We start from the raw sequence: 20982 nt of genomic DNA, 5'->3' as shown, positions 1-20982 counted from the left end.
AACCATTCACAATAGACAAAACAAAGCTTTCATATTATTAAGGCTGTTAATTAAGTGTCAGATCTGACCCTGTGCAGGCCAATCCCACAAAAGGTTCTTCCCAGTGACCCTGGCTGGACAATGATTCAGTGCAATGTCACGTGTACACCCAAACACAAGCTTTAATTGTGCTGACTCTGCAATCTATGGCACAATACCATTCCTAAAGCTCTCATTCCTCCATTTTTGTTGGATTTATTCCTGGTTAAACTTCTGCTTCTCCTTTTATCTCCTCATTATTTTTCATCTTTTTTTTAATGAGGACAATGGATGTCATTTTGTATTACCATTACAATTTCGCTCAAAAAGGCAGAAATGTCTTTCCTTCTTTATACTGCAGGAAACCAACATAGCTATACAGACCCAGAGCCAAAATAATCATATGCTGATAAACAGAGAACAAAACTCCAATCTGGATTTTTTTCCCCAAGTGGGAAAAGTTCCAGCAAACAAGGGTAGGCAAAGAACGTGTAATGAATTATAACTGGGAAGTTCTAGCAAACTTTTCAGTAATGTGCTACAATGTTAAATACATAAGATATTAACATAAATTTTCTTTGAAATTTATATGCCAGTGCCAGTGATTTTTAATCTGGATGTCGTAAGATATGAATTTATTAGAAATTTAAAACATTTTTTTATAACTTTTAAACAATTATGTAGTGAAATGTGTTTTCTGTCTGATTTTGTGTTTAAGAATTATTTTTATGAGATAAAAATACAAGATTTCTGCATAAGCAGGGGCAACATAGAAACCATACCCAGAAGCTCTAACAGCTGGAGTCCTTTGGCTTTACAGATGAATGTAAATCAATGTAGTTCAACATCAATCAAAACCTGTCTCCAAATTCAGGCTTAGGCTCAATACCCACAGAACATATTCAGTAGCCATAGAATATATGTCCACCCTACACATTCAGCACAGTGCAATCACTGATGGGCAAACTGCAAACTTTATAACAGCTTGGCTCCTAAATTGCTAATATGTTCAATATTGCACAATAACATCCACCTATTGGTGTCCAGGTATATCCCCATGAGATGCAGAATTTGTGTGCACAGGGAGGCATTTGAGAGATACCAACACATTTACCAGTACCAGAACAGGGGAGCTCACTACTGGGATGTAATTCTTGAGATATATAATGTTGTTTTTCCATAGAGATACAAATATGGAAACTGCTGAAACTGCTGAATGGAGCCTCTATTTCTTGATGATCAAGGGCAAAGGAATGACTTTGTCGAAGATATTTGCTAACTAAGCACATTTTGCTGACTGTATACAGAAGTGAGTGGGTGAAATTCTGGGGATTTTCTTGTGTTGTTCTATTGTGGTGTGGGTTTTGTTTTTTTCTTTTTTAATGCAGGTGTTAGATGAGATGATCTAATGCTCCCTTCTGGCCCTAAGGCAAAGTGCAGCCTCCACTTGACAATATTCATGGAGCTTTCTAAACCCTTTTTACCAGGCCTTTGGGGAAGGAGATTTCTAATAGGGAAGAATTTTCTAGAGCAGAAAAGTGTTTGCCTGCAGAAATATTTGCTGTTGGCAGTTGATTGTTTTGGGAAGGAGGAAAGGTTTGCCAGGGTTTCCATTTGAAATGTCTTTCAAATCTTCATTAAAGGTGCCTGTGGCAATATTCAGGCATGTCTTTGTATATTTTTCCCTGGAAAAACATAAATAGCTTTTTTTTCAAGACAAACAAGAGTTTGCATATTATATCATGGAAGAGGTAAATTCAGTCTCACATTTGTGTGTCTCAGGGAAAAAAATAGGGAATATGACTAGCATCTGTCTCATGTCACCTTTCTCAGAAACAATGGTTTCCAGCTTTGCTAAATTCATCCATCTCTTAAGCAAACTGTCAGAGATTTAGAGAAGCAGGCCTGTACTTTTGCTAGCTCTTGTTCCCCTAAGAGCACTGTGGACTACTCACTTTTGAAAAAGAATGGCCACTATTAAAAAGCAGGCCTAGAAACATTTATAAAAGTAGCACAATGTGAGGATGTGCTTTGTAACCATGGGCAAGTGGTCAAATAAACAACTTGCCAACAACCAAGGTGTCAGACAGGCCATTGTACATGTTGTGCACAACAGGCAGCCTGCTCCGTGCCTATAAAACAACCAGGACAATTTCAGGTGGCCTGTGGGCAGGAACACTGACAAAATGCAAAAGTTTTTTGCACAGTTTATCCATTCAAAGTTTAGAAATGATAATAACTGATGGAAAAACACTGTCTTCCACCCACTGTCTTCAGGAGGACACTCGGAGCAGAGGACGGTGCCAGGAGCCCATGCTGTGCCGCACAATCTGTCACGGGGCCACATCAATAGTGCCCACATCAACCTTTTGTCCCCAGCCACAACAGAGACAATTGGCCCCCCAGCTCGTAGGTGCTGCTGGGTGGGTTGTCCTGCGAGGGGACAGATGTCATTAAGGAGTGATGTACAGCAGGCACCGTGGCTTGTGGGGCACACAATGGCCACAACATCCAAAGGCCATATGTAGAGATCTCATTAGTTCCTTGATTGCCTCCTGCAAAGGCTGTTGGAAATGTTTAAAAGTGCAAGTTCAAAAGGGAAAGTGATGTATCATGTTTGGATTTTCTCCTTCAGTTATGCAAAGCAAACAGAGAACCTGCTGTGTTTGGAAGCCAGAATTTTTAGAGACTAAGGCACATCTTAATTGTGGCTCTGTTATGTGGCTTTGCTTCACACTGAATTTCACTGCTGTCTCCCATGGTCAGAGACTCCAAAGAGGTATTGAAGATATGCAAACTCCTTTGGGCATTTTCAACCTGAAATATTTATCTGCTTGGTTCTATTTCAGTCCCAGGAGATATTTATCTTCTGTTAGGAATTTAAGGGAGACATCTGCAGAATTCCTGGGGTGTTCATCTTTGGATACAGCTGTGAAGAAAACATACATGATGTGAGTAATGTTTTATTCTGTTCTTTTTAGTTTTATTTCTCTGTTATCAGTTTTAAATCAGTATTATAGGCAGAGTCACATTCAGCACCTCAGTCTGGTGGGTTTGCCTACAACCTCTTTTGACAATGTTGGGAAACCTTTTGCTCTTGGTGCTCAGCAGCACATTGCACTGTCTTTACTCCGTGTTTTCATCATTGGGAAGTTCCCTTCTAGTCCACTCTATATGCTATTTAACTACAATTTCCCAGCTTCTCAGAAAAGCTTGTTTCTGCCTGAACTGGGCAGCCCTTTTACAGCAAACACCAAGTGGAAAAAGTTTTCTGGGCAAGATTTTTCATAGAGGCAACAATTTTGTTTCCAGAAGGATACATTCAATTGCAATTGGCAGCTTTGAAACCACTGTAGACCATTTAAAGTTTAACTTTTAGACCTAATGCAAAGGGATGCTGTTCTATTTTTTACCTACAACTGAGTATCTTTAAACTGACACAAAGACATCTTGGATGCTTTGGCAAACAAAGGCATCAGTAAAGATCTTTCTAATTTTACCATGTAATTTACAAACTCTCTAGTAAAATGCAAATTGGTGTTTAAAAAGTGTGATTAGATATTATTGGAGACAATAATTAGTAGGAATTGCACTCTGTAAGGCTTCTGCTGTTTTACTTTCACTGCCCTGCTCTCTCAGATTTTTTTTCTATGAGGTGTAAAAATTGGTCTGAAAGCTTGATTTTGGATTCCCAACTTAACTGTTATTGGCTAATGCCCAGTTCAGCTTTTTCCTGAGCTTTGCTGTCTTCATAGTTCTGAGTTCAGAGTCATCACAGCCCTTATTGCCTCACATCTAGAATCAATCAGCATAGCCCTTAATTATTCTGTTCTCCACAGACAGTCTTTCCAGAAGAGACCATTAATCCCTTCACCCACATTACAGTGCATTGCGTTCCCTCTGTCTCCAAATGAGAATGTCTGTGTAGAGTGAATTTAGGATTGGTACAGGAAAATGGTGTGGTATTAGTGAAATATGGCAAATAGTTCTCTGCCTGAGGTATTAGTTCATCCTGTAAATGTTATACACAACTCTAAATTGTGTTTGCAGGCCACACTGGAACTGGCTTTGAAAACCATCGCTGTGCTGGGAACTCTTAAAAGGTTTATGACTGAGTAACTGAATGCAGTGTAGTGTCCAAATCCTGAGGGTTAGTCCAGCCTTGTGTCTCCCAAGTGGTGGTGGCTGAGGATGGAGTCATAGCCCTCATGTGTGTATTAGATTTCTGGTAGGATATCCCAGGGCAGCACATTAAAATTGGCTGCAGCATTAGTCATTTCCTGGCTGCTCTTTCCCTTTAAAGAAGACACTATCTATGCCAGTGACATAAGAATAAATACTTTAATGTAAATATTTTTCAAGTGGAATTACTCATTATTAACACAGACAGTTCTGAAGGCAAATAAAAATATTATGTGTCAGCAAAACCCTTATTATTAAGGAATTCAGACTTCAAACCACACCATGATTCATAGAGCACCTGACTGGTTTTTTTTTCTTTTTGCTTCTCAGTTTCTTTTTTTCCTTTTGCTTCTCAGTTTCTTTTTTCCTCTTCACTAAACATGAAAATAACTTATGGAACATCAGGTTTTTCAGAAGGCTTGTGTTGGTGTCTGATAAACTGGAAGAAGGGGGAAGATGCCATGGGTAACATAGGTCTAGTGAAATTTTGTGTAAGTAAAGCAGAAATGGAGAGGGTTACATTAAGATAATTGAAATAAACAGAAATAAAAGAACAAGCAGATGTACAAAAGGTCCATCTGGAATGAAAGCATGTGATGAGATGGGGATACAAGTGGTGCCTTTTTTACTGTAAACAAAAGCTTCAAGGCCCGTCTTCAGTGGAAGCTGATTGGAGCCCATGCATTTTAGTGCTTTTTTCATTGTGTGAGGCACTAAGGAGGTGGGGAATGTTATGGAGAAATGAAGTAGTTAAATTATCATTAAGTAAATTCTGAATTTCCCTCTAGTTTTCCCTCAGTTTTTCACACTGTACTGGGAAACATTCTTGCAGGCACAATTAGAGTTTTGGTGCAGGTCTGAACTTCACTGCCAGAGGGATAGAGCAGGACTCCTGTTTACTTGCTGTTGCCCTAAACTCACTGCAAAGAGTACTTCTAATTGTTAAATTTTTTTTCTTCTTCAAGAATACTTTACATGGAATCACATCAATATAGTAATAGATTTTTACACTGTTTGCAATGGGTGAAGAAGAGAGAATGAATGATATATAATTAACTGCAAATAATTGAGCCTGTAATGTTTTAAGTAATTAAATTTTGGGGGGTTTATCTGTGTTTTTTTTAAATTTTATTTTTCATCAAACAAGTCTGCTATGCTCTGTGATACCTTACTGCCTCAGGTCTCTTAAATCACATCTGAACCTCTTTTATGAGGCCTAAGGGAAAGTCGAAGGTTATGTTCCTTACTTTCTTTTGTAAATATGTTACAGTCCATTTCATCTAGAATCTAGCTCTTTTCACAGCTGGTTGTTGAGTCAGTTGTAAAGGCTCTGCTGTGATTTAAATCACTTAATAACCTATCTTTTTTTTTAATTTCTTTTTTTTTTCAAAGATGAAGAACACTAGCATTCATGTAGTTGAAGATTTTAAAAAGTACACCCTGGAATTCTAAAAGTGTATTTTATTTCCTTTGTAGATCTGGTATGTGCAAAATGAAAAAAAAAATAGTCTTCATCCTAACCCACACTTTAAAAAAAATACTACATATTCAGTCTTAAGTAATGCTCACAGCAAATAATTCTTTCACTGCTTAGCTTATATAAAAAATATACCAAGTTTTACCAGATTATTTTCCAACTGAAATTAAGCAAGAGGACAGGAATGCATATTAAGATGAATGACACTTATTTCAGAGGAATGGATGACTGATATACTTTTCATTGTCCAAAACTCATGTTCTAATCCTGGAAGTGATTTTATTCTCTATGCTCCCTCAGAACTAATCAGTAAATCATCTATCAGATCTTATGTTGAGACACATAAATTTATCATCTTGGTTTTGGTACAAATTTCACAGTTTGAGGAAGTCAGGAGTTTTGTTTTCTTGTGCTTTTTAGTAAAAATAATAATTTCCACGGATTTCACAGGGTCAGGCAATACGAATACAAGCATTTTGTTTACAGAACTGTATTACAACATGTTGTTTGAAATCAAGTGGGTAATGAAATCAATAGAAGGAAACAATACCAGTCCACTTAATGGGAATATCCCTGGTGACACCCCTGCGTGCACTTGGGGTGGCTTTCCATCCATCAGATGTCCACTGTAACACTTGCTCTTTTCTCAGTTCACCACAATTGCTTTAAGGCCTTTGACTCTTGGGCCAAGTTCACAGATTTATGCAAACAGCTTCCCAGGCACAACTATGAAAATTTGGTACATTTGCTGCTTGTAAAACAGGAGAAAAGAAAAGGAACGCTAAGAAGCACCATGGTCTTGTGTGTAAGGAATTTACCAGTGTTTGTGGGAATGATCTCAACTTTGCATGTTTTGCTGGCCTTATCTATGGAGCTTGAATCAGGATCCTGTTTTATCTGTAGCTGAAGCTGACAGCTGGGGCAGGAGGATAAAAAACCTTTGGGGTTTTGGCCCATCATTAACTGCTTTATAGTGAAAACTTTTAAGCATCTGAGCTTAAAAATGTAATGTGCTTCCTCCAGTAGTACATGTTTGTTCTTGATTCTCTGGTCTCTCATTTTCATGCCAGAGGGGTAGGTGGATTTGCTGTGGTGTGGAAATATGACTAAACTTGGCCTGAAACTTAACAAATCGTACACTCTTTGCTTATAATTGTTAAACCACAGGTTAGCAGATCTATTTTTAAATCAGCAGCAACCCAGAGCCCTGAGATTCTTCTTTCTGCACTAGGAGATGACATGGATACAGGTGATGGAGCAGAAGGAGCAGAACTCTTCATCATGCAACTCTGAGCAGCCCACCATTCCTCTCATTCATCTATCAAAGCTCTAGTTTCCACTCAGGGCATTGTTTGTTGCTACAGCAGTCTTCCAGTGCCACAAGATCCTTTTCTATAAAACATTGCTTTTTCTCCTCTCTCCTCTCCCAAATCTAGTTTATTATTCTTTGACTTGGTCAGCTTTTCTGCATTTTTTTCTAAGAAATGACACCAAGTACCTCAAATGTGCACTGTTTTGTTCTTGTACAGCCAGAATAAATAGGAATTATGACAGATAGAATCCATCCCACAATACAGAATGGAAACAGCTCAGACAACCTGGAAATCCTCAAAGACCAATGTGCTGCAAAGCTGTGGCATCACTTGTACAGTGATTTGTAGTTCTGGGGTCTCTCTGATCATTGACCAAATGAATCTATCCTCCTTCTATTATATTTTCCATCCAGTGTGTGCCTCTTCTATATAAAAGCTTTGCTGAATCTCTGTAAATTCCCATTCTGCACCTGCAGACTACTAGTTTGATGCTGTAGACAAAAAGCATTACTATCTTCTTGGATGAATGTGACTCCTTATTCCCCTACAGCATGCCCAGTCAGCTTCCATCTGGAGATTTTTAATTGGGAAGAAGGAGGTGGCACATCTTTCCTTTTAATTGCAACATGACAGTAGAATAAAGATAGCATATCAAATACATTTTATCTGCTAGGGTTATTAAGGCTTATCGTCCTCATTTTCAGCTGCCTTCTGAGTCATGAAAAGCAGAACCTGTACAATATTTTTTGGAAGAAAAGTAATAACCAGAACATGGTGATGAGAGCTACGGAAAGAAGTCACATGATGCCATTGAGGCCCGGTGCAGCCCAATTACTGTGGGGGCTGAGTCCAAAGAATAGTGGCAGAGGAAGAGAACAATGAAATGCTCCCCACGTGTTCTCGTGGTATAGACAGGTCAATCCATCATGAGTGCACAGCCTGGCATCTGGGAGATCCAGATGATACACACTGGAGTTTTCCTGTATCAGCAGTAGTGTCTCTATTGTTGCCTTTTAAAAGCGCTTTTCTGGCGAGGCCTAGGGCATGATTGAAATGCTTGTTATTGCAATTGCTCTGCCTCAATCAATCTTCATGTGTGATACAAGGCCGACCTGGGCTCAGACTCTTTATCTGCCCCTTGTGCTTGCAGTTTTTAAGAATGCACTCACTGATCTAAGAGCTAAAAATCTCTTTTATGTGCCTCATAGTGAAGAGAACGCCTTTTAATTGTGATTCTAATAGCTCAGTGCAAAAATATTTGTTTTAACTGACTGGTTTCCAGTCAAACCTTCATCTTGCTGTGTTTATGGTTGTGTTTTTCTAATGTACATTCCTGTGGATTATTTTGCAAGCCATCCCATGGGTGTGTTGAGTATCCAAGCATCCTTGCAAACAGTTACTGCAGATGTATAGCTATAATTCAGGTGAATCATCATTCCCCTTGTTAAAGTTTTACAGCAAAATATTTGGCTAAATGCAAATGGGAGAGGTCTATTTAGGGATCAGATTAAAAGCAACCAAGGTTTGTCATGCAAGGAAGAAAACTGCCTTAGACATGCAGTTTATTTAGATTCAATAAGTCCACAGCTGGGCAGTAAGTTTAAAATTTAAGTGCTGATCTACTGTCAAATTCTCAGGGTCTGATTCACTGCCAGTATGTTATCAACGCAAGACCCTCATACAAGGTTTCTGGAGTGGAAAGCTGGTGTAAGCAATCATTTGCAGGAACACTGTGTTTTACTCTCTGCTGCAAGTGCAGAAGGGTTAACGTGACCTCAACACACATGGTGCTGACCTGGGTAGCTGGAGGATGCATTGACTCAGGGCATCACTGCTGAGGCTCTGAAAACTCTGGCTATAAACAAACCCCACATTTGTTCCTGCAGACGTCCAGCTGTCCTTTCTCAGTCCTACACCATGAATATGCTTAAAAGTGCTTTGTCATCAGGAGATGCTTTAAGTAATCCATTATATTATTTTGAACTTAGATAAAACCCATCTGCAGGCTGTGTGGTTAAGGAGGCACAGGGAAAAATCTGTGCTGGCACAAATCAGATTTGATCTGATGAATGCTTATTGTTATCCTGGAAATAGAAACAGAAGAGCAAATTCAGCTGCCCATACTATAGCACCTAAGGGCCTCAGAAAATGGAGGAATAATGTGAAGAAGGAAAAAATACCTTAAACCTGAATTTCAGGTCAGATAAATTGAAATGTCAAACTTGCTGCTTCTTCCCAGACTGGCTGGTTTATTCTCATCCTTTTTTTCGGCAATGATCTTGCCTTTTTCTTCCTGTTGTTTGCTGGTTCATTGACCAAAATGCTCTTGTTCTGGTTGGAGTGTTTATATATGCTCATGTTCACTAATATGAGTAATTGTAAATAGCGCTATCCTACAGAGGTCTGTTTGTTCAGAATTCAACCACAATTATTTTGTGCAGGAGAATTGGTCATATCATTCTCTGCTGTGCTCAGAGAGCTTCAGTGACTTTTGGAGGAAAAGCAAAGCAATTGGAAGATCTTACAGAGCTCTGTGTCCTGCTTTAGTTTTGTGACCTCAGAAAATCTGGATCTGTTTACTAGTCATGCTGCAACTCTTTGTCCCACTCTCTTTCCCATGTCCCTATAAACAAAGAAAATTCTGCTAAAAATCACCAATGCTCAGGACAATTTAGTACAGCAGTGTCCAGAATAGATTTTTAAAAGAATGATATTTCTCAAGTAATAGTAAAATGTTCAGCTTCTGTAAGTGCTTCCAGCAGAGGATTTCATATCTAAATTCCTTGCCTCTTTCTACCACAGTCATTTGAGGAGGAGGTTATCCCATTCTGCAGAGCAAGGAACTGAAAGAGGAGACAATGACAGTAATTCAGTGCTGACTGACAGATGTCCGTTCTCTCATTTCCACCTCATGGCTGTGATCCCTGGCCCAGCTCTGCCTTAATAAGCTGGGTTTTCCCTCTACATCAGCCTGGAACCCAAACCAACTTCTGCACAGTGACTGCTGAGAGCACAAATCCTCTGCACGGAGATCCAGTCACTTGCACTCATGCAACACCTGGAACAGCCATTCAGACCTTGTCAGCCAAGCCTAAGGCCACCTGGAGCTCCACCATTTTAGTTCATGTTTTAACACAGACTGACTAGCTTTCAAAAGGAGTTTTCCCACCTTGTTTTAGGCCTGCCTTTAGCCCAAGGGAATAATTCTACAGCAGCCCTAAAGCAGATGTAAAATAATCAGCTCTCCTTGGTTATATTCCCTTGACAAGACCTATGGCTCATGGACGGTTTTACCTGGTGAGAGCTCTGAGCAGGCAGACTGCCTTTCCCTTGCCCACCTGCAGTGGTGGGGGTGGGCTGCAGAGACATCCAGTTCATGACAGCTGACTGTGGGGGCCCCTGTGGGAGGCCCCACACTGTTGGGGTGGGTGTTTGCTGCTGGCTCTGTGCTCGTATAGAAAATACCGACTGGGGGCACCTTTCCTTAGCACACTTTAACTTTAGCTGCTCCTTGGAAGACAAAGAGGAGTAGGTTGCTTCCTCTGGGAGCTTCCTGTGTAAGCCTTTCAGAGTACTCTTATTGCCAAACATCTTTAAGAGATGGAGGCACAAATTAGAATAGAAGTAGGCAGAAAGAGTTCTAGAGAGCCCTGAACCAGTGCTTCGGGTTCCAGAGGGACTGAAGTTCAATGTGTGGCTCCATGCAGAGTCCTGACTTCAGCACGTGCTGCTGGTTTGTTTGTTTTGTTTTTTCTTTTTTCTTTTCAGTCTCTCCCCATGCATCACACCTGGCTCTGAGGCCAGCCACCATCTCAGAGATCTCATACCAGACATAAAATGACCACCATTGAGTTTATATAGTGCACAGTAATGTGGTGGCTTCTTGGATGCACTGTTTTCTATACCTGCAGATCGTAAGTGGTGAGTACTGCCACAAAGAAAACCAGTTGTTAACCAAGAAAGTTATGTAACTTGCCCAAGGACACACTTTGAAGTGGCTGGTTCCACCCAGGTAGATTTTTGTGGTGTACCACTGAAAGCAGTTCAGTTTAGCATGAGCAGAATCACCTATACAATTTTTTAGCAGTAAGCTACAGAAGTCAAGTTTTCTATACTAAGCAGAATAGAACCTGACTGCTTTGTTTCAAGGGATTAAAAATTAGTTCAGATTGAAATGAGAAGAGATAGAAACAACACTTATTCCCAACTGTCACTGTATTTCTCATTTGCTGTACTGAGAGTCTACAGTTGTGTAATTGTGAAGACAATTTTAGACTCTTTTGTTCTTGAGAATACAGTAAGTTATGTTTTACCTGTCTGTCTCTGGAGAAGAAAAGCTTTAATTAAGTCTTCCTTTAATTAAGTCCCATCTATACAGTACCGAAATGCATTATGAGAACATGTCATTTACTATATCCCTGCCTTCTGGGAAGGTTTAGATGCTGAATCCTCTAATACTGTATAAAGTTCCAATTGCTATTATTAAATGAATATTTGAAACAAGGTGCTTAATATATGCATTGTTATAATAATTGCTAAGTAGTGGTGAAAACCTGAGTGATTAAAGTATGATCTGTAACTTTCTTCCATCAGAGGAAAGTATTAGAATTCTGTGTTCATGTAGAAATTCTCCAGCACTGGTGGTCCAGCACTGATGATCTGCTGGTATGGCTGGTGTCCTGGATCAGAACCTTATTTCACAAAAATTAGTATTTTACCGGTGTCACTGGTTAACACTGTACATTACCATTCTCTGCTGTTCCAATACATAGTTTAATTAAAAACCACCTGCTCTTTGCAGGTTGTCTTACCTTAATTAAGCTAATGAGAATGTCATAACTTCTGATATTTGTTGAAAATAATGTCCTTTAAGTGAACTTTCAGGCATTATTTTATTACAAGCTGGGAGTGCTTATGAACAAGAGATAATTAGAAATGTGCATAAACAAAACATTCAGTTTTCTAGAGGTCCTTGATATCCTGTGTCAAGTATCCATTAGACTTCCTCAACCTAACTGTTAAAAGAAACTTAAGCTGACAAAAGTAGTAAGAACGAACAGTCATGGACTTCCCTGTGTCCCCCAACTTTTTTAAGTTAATCCTCAGTGAGAAGTCTTAGAAAAGCAGTGGGTCTTTAAAATATTTTAAATATCTACAATGGGGTGTTATATGTTTTCCACAAGGGAGGAGTGACACATTGATACCTTTTAAAAATATAGTTGTTCTATAGTTCTTTCGTATTACTTTTCAAGTTGTCACAGCTTGACATGTGAATCTGCTTGGTTAAAAGGTAAGCCAGCTTGCAGCAACTGAAAATGACATTTGTCTTTATGCATCAAAGTAAATATTGTTCACTGTAAGATGACACATCTCCAGGGCAGCAGACTGACTCCCCTGAAGGTGAATGTGCATCCACACAGGCTGCATAATTTGGATTGTTTTTGCTCCACCCCTGTTTACTTCTGCCCTCCAGTCAGTTGTGTTGTCCAGACCTGTTTGTAGTTGGTTGCATTATCCCACAGCTTTTGGTGTCTTCTGCCTTGAAAACTTGAACTCTGAGGCCATGCCTGTGCAAAGGAATGGTCTGGAGTTTTTTGTATCAACCAGGTTTGGTCTTATTCTCCTCTTCATGAACAGATCACTGCCTTCTCTGACAGCAGTGATTTGCAAAGCATATGATTCCATCAACTCTGAATCCAAACTCATATTTAAAATATCTTTTCCCTTTTCAAGTGATAGGAGGCCACAAGAAAGTCACAGTATTTTGAGGGGGAAAATTGAGAAGTTGTGGTAAGAAGCCCAGGGACACAAATACCATGATAAGCTTCCACATTTATCTTAAGGCTGAATAGTATGGCTTTGTATGCAGCCAATTTTGCTGACAGTATGGATTTAACCTTGGACACTAGCTGTTACTTTTTGAATTTTTTTTTCCATATTTAGCACTGAGGCCTACTTAGAAGAATGTAGTAGTGCTGCAAATACCTTATTGCAGAAGTGTGTGTAGCAGATAGCAGAGAGATAAAGTCATGCATACAGCTTATCTTCAGGGAACTGACCTATCAAAGAGTGCCTGTCCTCCCAGCTCCTGGTATTCCCTAACGTGCCCTGTGTTCCAGTTCCAATATCAGAGATTTTGTTCCTTCAAAGGAGTCACAGACAGATGACCTTTGAACTCCCAGCAGACCGATGACATGGAAGCATTTCTCAGAGTGCTGCTTACTGCAAGGGATGGGGTTGGTTTCTAACATCTCCAAACCCCTTGCAGTTGCTCTCAGGAAGGTGAGGTGTTAATGTACAGGGAAAGTGTGTGTCTTCCTCACCCACTGTACTGCTGCACAGCATCAAGGTCTTGTAATCAGGTCACCGCCATCCAAAAAGAATAAGGTATCTTTTGTATAAATTCTTTTGTTTACAAGGCCTCAACTCTGCTAGTCAGAAGCATAAGACACATTCATAACTGGTCATGGTTTTGTTATACCCTGTTTCCACTGGGGATATGTCAGCATGGATAAGTGCAGTGCAGCAGAAGTGGTGCAGTGAAGTATAATCGTGCCAAGGACCTGGCACCCATGCTGTGAGTTTCAGAGTTTTTTAATGGTCTTCATGAAGATACACCCTATGTGTATGTAGGGCTGAATTGGATGTAATTCCCTGAAGGAAGAGAGCAAGGGATGCAGAACCAGATTTCAAAAGAATGTCAGAGAAAGAAATGTATTCTAATAAATATACATCCCTTCTCATACACCAAAGCATGGAGGGAGCTGTGCATGTGCTGCACCTTTTGGGTGATGCTTAGGAAAGTATTACACATCAGTGGAGCTTAACTCTGCTGTTATCCTACACTTGTCTGTGCAGATTTGGAAATCTTGAAATGTATAGAAGGAAGATGGAGAGGCAGAAAATGATGTTAAATGTACAGAGATAATCCCACTTTGTGAGCACAAAGGCTGCAATTTATTCTCTACTTTCCTTCTGCTTGCCTATTTCAGTTAGGACCAGGGTGAGCCTGATCATCCAATTACTTACCTTCAGAGCATTTCACGTGGGCAACCTCTGGATTAAAGAAAAATAATTGAGTGGCCAGTGTTCTCACCTGGTTTTCAAAAGGTTGCAATAAGCCTCGTTCTAATACTTCCACCTCCTGGTTTCTGGCATACAGGCTGGGTGACATATTATTCCTAGAGTCCTCTTCAGAGACATCATTTTTGTCATTTCTCATATGTTTCACTAAGACTCTGCTGGGCTGCTCTTTTAATAAATCCTACAAGCTTCTGTTCTCATCCCTCTCACCTCCTCCATTTTCAACCAGGTATCAGTTACACTAATAGCCTTATACATCTCCTGAAGATGGTTCTGTTAGACTGGAATCTGGTTCACTGATGCATAGAGTTTGCACAAGAGCACATCAGCTTTTCTTTCACTGTGGGGTGTCTCCTTTGCCACAGTTCATTTTTGCATGTGTGTATGACTGTAATGTGGTTTTTTTCCCTCTTGTCCAGCTGAATGCCAAGTGCATCTAGGGAAGGAAAGCAGCAAAGAATTGCCATTAGGCATGGTGGAAGTATTCTTTACTGCTTGGTGCCTCTGTGTTTGAAGGATTGATTATCTTTCCTTTGATAGCACCCATATTTCTCTCTGTGTTTTATTTTTAATAGTTTCTGAAATTTCAAAGAAACGCTTTTCCTTTCCCCTGTGCTTAGGGCTATTAACTGTCTTAATAGTAAATGTTTCTCATGCTTAAGTTTTGTCAATCCAAGGGTTTTCTTGCAGAACTGCTACCAGAAAATCAGTTTAGTGTATAGCTTTTCTGAGGCTTATTGTTGCTGTGACTCGAATCTCAGATAAGGCTTGAAAATAAATCAGTCCCCCTCTTTAGAAAATCACACCAGTATGGTTTCTTTGGAAACATTTACCAGTGTCTCACATTTAAATAATGGTGAAGATAGGTATTGAAGCTAAATAATGGCTGATTGTCTTCAGTGTCCTGTAGGAGTCAAGGACACATCAGGGCTTCATGGCTGTCATCACGCAGTCCATGACAACGCAGGGGATTCCCAGAGTGACAGCATGAATAGTGAGCTGACCTTTCTCTTCCTAAGTTTGCTGCTTGCCTCTTGCCAGAGGCAGGGGGACAGGAGCAGGCTGTTACGCCTGCTGTCATTTGCCTTCCTGTCTAGAATTCCTCTTCATCCATCACACCGTTCTTATTAATACTCCCCCAGATGTTTACACCCTAGTCCTTCTATCAGGAAGATTTTATGTTTTTTTTAAACAAACATGTAAAGTCATGTAGGCAAAGCTGTGAAGTCTGCAATGATGCATGAGTAAGAATTCAAATATGATGTATTTTGTTTGCTTGTATATATAATGGTATAGGATTTTCTTTTCCTTTATAGCTGACGTCACAGATAGCTCTGCAACTCTTCTTTTCTTCTCCCTTCCTTGTCACCTTTTGAACTCAGTTGGAGTTTTGTCATCTGTTTTGGTAGGCTACAGATGAGACAAAGGTATGCAACTTCTAATCTTCTGTTCCTGCTTGGATGAGGGTGAAAGAATTCTGGATTTAAGCCCCCACTTCTGTTTCCTTTGGCTTTCAGAGATCTAGGATGTTTCCTTGTGCTTTCCAGCTGTTAACCTGAGTCAGCTCTGGTCAGGGTTGTGGCCACAAGTGTCTCTGCATGGGACAATTATAAATTCAGGATGGCATGGAGAAGCTGGGGTCTTGTCCCAGGTTGGTTATAGGCATTGTGCCTTCAAAGGGAGGAAACCAAGAATATTTCTGTATGTCATGAATATATTTGAGGATGAAATACTCAGTGAGCATGGTACACTGGGTTACCGTAACAGTGCAAACAGAGTCTGGAGAGCTGTTTGGACCTCTCTCAGTGAAGTATCATAAGGTGGTTGAAAAATAACAGATTATTTGGCTTCTCATGTTTTATCATCTGCTTTGGCCATTTCTGCATGTTTTCAAGATTTTTTAAAGTAACTTGTCCAGTAAGTTCCCTTAAGAACTCAGTACACTGAGGGTTTCCACTTCTTAGGAATATAAGCCAGTTAACTATGGAAATTTCTAGAGCTGGATGGAGTCAAATTATTAAAATATGCAGCTCTTCTATGGTATAATGGTCTCTCTCTGTGGCATTAATCCTTCTCCTTTTCATACAATGCACTTGAAATGCTGCTTTTCTCTGTAGGTGGCAAGTATTGTCATAACTTCCCTTCAAGAACTATTCACCTTTTAAATGTAGAAAACAGTTCTCATTGTACTTCAGCTAGAGAATAATCCCTTTTCTTTTGCTCCTTCATCCTCCATGGCACGCTGATGATAAGTGAACTCCCAAGCAGTTACAATTTCACAGGAGCTTTCATGGATTGCAGAACTCTGGGTTTTTCAGATACCCCGCGTTCAATCAGCACCACTTGGAATGTCTCTCTGTTTTTAAATCTGACCTGTTAATGTCACTACATTCATCCTAAATACTGCATCTTACAGTGAGAATTCTTGTGGTTCTCTCCTTAATGTCTTCTCATTCTTTTTTTCTGAGCAGCTGTTGGTAGCTCTCCCTACTGCTGTCAACTCTTAAACCTCTGCATTACAAACTGCAGGCCAGGGTGAACTTACTACATTAAATCAAGGTCTGCAAAGTTGGCTTGCAATACACATTAGGAGCCCAAAAATAAAGAGAAATGGAAAACTGAGCCATTCCTAATGTAATGTCCTAAACTTAGTTTATACTTTGATCCATGAATAACTAGCACATTAGAAGCTTTTAAAATAATATTATACAAAAAAATCCAGCTGGTGACATTCTTGCTGCGCTGCAAGTATAGAAACAATAATACCACTGTTTGGGCCACAGTGTTGCTACATCAGATAGAGAAACAGCACAAGAAAGGCCTCTCTGGAAAGACAGTGATGTTTGAAAACTAATGCTGAGCGCTGTAAACCTGAGACCACTCCCTAAATGCATCGGTTGATAATCCATTCTGGTCCCAGTATAAGCAAAAACGTAGCAGAGAATTATTAATTACATCACCACACCTATACAATAGAGTTCACTGTAGTTATGTAGGAGTTGAGGGTATTCAAGCAGTTTCTTTTGATGAAGTAATCAGGCTTCTTCTGGGGTCTGTTTCAGCTGCTAGGGGCGTGCTTCAAATGTAAATGACTGCCAAATGGATTCCTTCTAAATTCCAGCCAATTAAAATACATTTAAAGTGCAGCTGGTGGAGAGCAAAAGGCTTATAATTGCATAAGAAATGTTTGAGCATGAAACAAATCCCTGAAGTTTAGTGAACAGCGATTATCATATACTGCATTTCTGGAGAAGTAGAGCAAGCAAACAAAAGAGCCTTCCAAAACTGCAGTCAGAGGCAAAGATGACACTTTTACCACCACCTTAAAAGAGACAAAGTCGGGAGTGTGTTTGTTAGGGTGTCAGTTTTCCACCCTTGGCTCTTTAAACCATGCAAGTTTGGCAGCTTGCCCTATGTGGTGCTGCATACAAATATTGACAGAACAGTGCGGTATTTGTTAAACCCCTTCTTGGGAAGCAAGTGATTGAAACTCTGAAGGAAGATCTGAGAACCTTAGACATTATATTTTTTCTCAGTAGCACTATAATATTTACAGAATGAAACAGAAAATAGTGAATGGGGTGTAATGAATGACCTTCCTTTTCTGCTTTGCCTTGTAAGTAAGGACAGATTTTTTTGTTTAATGCTTTAAATGATATTATAAAAGAGTTTTACAGCTAGTAGCACTGAAAGATGCCATTAACACTTTTGATTTAACCTCATGTTTTGGGAAAAAGCTTGGCTGATAGAACAGACTATGTAAATAGGTGAAAGACTTTGCCCAGGAAGTTGCTGTGTGCAGCCGCTGTGGATAATATGTCCTATAGATGCAGAAACCTTACAGACTTTTTAATTCACATCTGTATTTGAATGTTGGTGCTTTCTAGGCATTTTATGCTCATGCCTTCATCTGCCTAGATGTGAGATTTCCAATTTTTCTGCCTCTACTATGCCTTAGCAAAATTTAATCTTAACCAGTAGATCATTGTGCTGATTTTAGAAATGGAAACAAAATTTTTATAGACGGTTCAGAGAGGTTTTTTCTATGCAATATTTTATTGAAGGGCACTGTCTTTAACCTTTTGGTATAAAACAAATCTTTGAAATCAGGTGAATCAAAAGTGTTCCCTATGTTATCTCAGGTTTTTCTTAATTTAATCAGGAAGTAACAAATAAAATAGGAAAAAAATGTTTTCCAAAACTAACAAGTATTGTTTTCTACCGGTGTTGTATCTTACCACACAAAATTAATATGAAATAATTTGAAATTCCTGATTGCTTCCTCTTGTAACATGTCCTAGTCAGTCAGTCCGTTTTGACTTCACTTTTGTTAACTCTGAGTAAAGACTCCTGCAAAGTTTCTAGTGACAGATCACATTGCAGCAGTAGGGGTTCAGTTAAATGTGCCTTGTTAATTGTTAATGTGAAAGTAGCACAGAGCACGTGCTGAAGACAGGCTCATAAGAACTAAGCCTATTGCCAAAATAAATGTCAATTCAACTATAAAATCAAGTTTTAGACACATTTGTCATGAAACATAAAGGCAAATACACATATGTTTTGAAAATAACTGTAATGCAGTTAATCACAAAATATTCAAGAGAATCAACACGCAAAATCTCTGAGTTGAGGGGTTGGTTTTCTTTTAAAAAGCCTTACTAATTGACAATTATTACAGAGGGTAACCTATTGAATAGATTAAAACTACTTTGTTTGGGTAAGTCCAACTAATCCCCAGTCACTGTTGCAAAATTAGAGTCAATGTTAATAGCAATAAGTATGATGGAAATAAGCAAGTCTATGTGCTTATGAAATACATAGTATACATACAATAAGTTTGAGCAGCACCTGGCCTATAGCAGCATTAAATGTTTGGTTCAAGCCCCACAGCAGTAAGGGTACAGGAGGGTGCAAACAAGAGTTAACTGATTGTAAAATGGATTTTTTTATTAGTTTTGAGATCTATAGACAATCAGTGAAACATAAGTAATTTATTATTACAAAAGACCAAATAACTCCTTTCTAAAGTTGCTAAATGAGGAAGCTGATAACTAAATGTAGACTCATTGAAAAGCCAGTCCATGGTTTTCTTTCTCTAATGGAATCTCAGGGCTAACAAAATTTGTTTCAAACTAAGCCTTTGTCTTAAATGGTCTTGACTCAGTATAAATCAAAAGATGTATCTAGGTCCTCAGGAATAATAACATTTTTCATGTCATTTCCTTTTCCTTTATGCCTATGTGCAATGACAGATGTATCCCCTATGCCCAGTGGTTCATGTGATATATCAGTTACCTTAAAGAAAGCAAGAGAGGTGCTTAGAAAGTGGTCAAACAAACAGGTGCAGAGGATGCAATAACCATCTGTATTTCCTTCTTGATCTCATTGTACCAGCACTAGCCTGGGGTTTGGATGTTTGCAAATTAGAGCCTCCTTTGTTTCACAATTAATCAGGGAGCAAGTGTCTTGGGGAGCTCACTGGCCTTGCAGGCACTGCTGCCTGGGCTCTGGAGCTTGGGGGAGCTTAGGTGGAGCTGTGTAAGAAACCTTCCAAACTGCCCTGCACTTCTGCACAGGTGTGGATGAAATGGTTTGGGAACACTTAAAAAGTTTTTAGGTGTCCCCGAGGCTAAATATCCTTTGGAAAGCTGGCTTTCTGGATTGTTTCCTTGGATATTAGCCCTTAAATCCTGCCAAAACACAGGCAGGTTTCTATTGGGCTTCTCCCCAGAATAACTTGCTGAAAAGTTGTACAACTTCGGTGTGTCTCCACAGGGAAAATTACATAAGTCTGACTGAAGGGTCGACATAATTTATAATGGCAAGCAGATGAGAACTTGCTTCAAGTTTTCCCCTGGGTGGTATTACTCAGTGATTCTGCTACAGTAAAAGCCACTACTACTTCATGCCTTTGGCAGATCAAACTCTGAAATTTTTGGGTATCTGAATATATGCCCTCCTTTATTTAAAACCTTGCATGGAGTCTGCAATGGTTATACTGCCCATAGGACAGGGGAATGGCTGTTCTGCTGGTTTCCTGAACAGTGAAGTGCCCTTTGGTTTCTACATTAAAATACCTATTAATTTTAGGTAGGATTTACTATTCCTTCTGGTGCTCTAGGGAATTCTGGAGGACGAAGCCTGGCCCCATATTTAAGGAAAGTGGTACAGCAATGGAGAGATATCAAGTTAATTAGTGGATAAAGATGAAAGTTTGACCCAACCTGAAGCCTAGCTAATAGCAAAATTCCTTCCACCTGGGCAGAAGGGGATTTTTCCTAAGTGCATGGTATTCTCCAATAGTTGTGAGAATGGAGGCCTCTGCTTTTTATGTTGCGCTGCATCTTAATGCTTGATAATGCCTCAGGTATGGCAAGGTACAAATGAAGGTATTGGCCTAAGGGAGCTGTTCTCCTGTGTCAGCCATGGTAACTTTGAGGTTTGGCACTGGTTTCTGTGGCAGGAGCTGCATGACCCATGTTTCCCTACCGCTGCTCTATCCTCTGCCATGGTCACTGGAGCTGGGCCTGAGCCCCACAATCCTCCTGGCACAGGGACAGAAATAAGCTATTTGCAATAGGAGACTCTGGGAGGAGTGTGTTTGCTTGGAGTACTTTTAGTGCATCTTTCACAGTTCTTTCCTAAACTCATTATCACTCCAGAACTCTTGGTCTGTCCTCACATGTGAGGCAGCAGTGTACTGGGATGTGAATGTCAGCATTTTGCCTCTCAGTGGACAATGGTCTAATGGTCTTTATAAGGATTTGCCAAACACCAGAACAGCTTGGAACAAAATACCTTTAAAAAAGCCAAAAAGATAGTGGTTGTTTTTCTAGATTAAAAGTGAAAATCACTGACACTAATTACAAATAGAATTTATCGTTTACACCAAATTTGTGTCTGACAGTT

At 39.6% G+C, this 20982-nt stretch overlaps 1 protein-coding gene across 1 annotated transcript in view; it reads left to right on the top strand.

Moving 5' to 3' along the window:
* The first annotated feature begins 17587 nt into the window (after positions 1 to 17587).
* The window catches only part of NCKAP5 (NCK associated protein 5), a 380419-nt gene continuing 377024 nt past the window's right edge, over positions 17588 to 20982 (top strand). The window contains exon 1 of the mRNA XM_032114335.1: positions 17588 to 17689. The gene's annotated coding sequence lies outside the window, so the exon portion shown is untranslated. The remainder of the gene's footprint in view (positions 17690 to 20982) is intronic.

Source organism: Corvus moneduloides, chromosome 7 (assembly GCF_009650955.1).
Source record: "Corvus moneduloides isolate bCorMon1 chromosome 7, bCorMon1.pri, whole genome shotgun sequence".
In the NCBI taxonomy this organism is placed as follows: Eukaryota; Metazoa; Chordata; class Aves; order Passeriformes; family Corvidae; genus Corvus; species Corvus moneduloides.
This window is presented reverse-complemented; position numbering and strand designations above follow the sequence as displayed.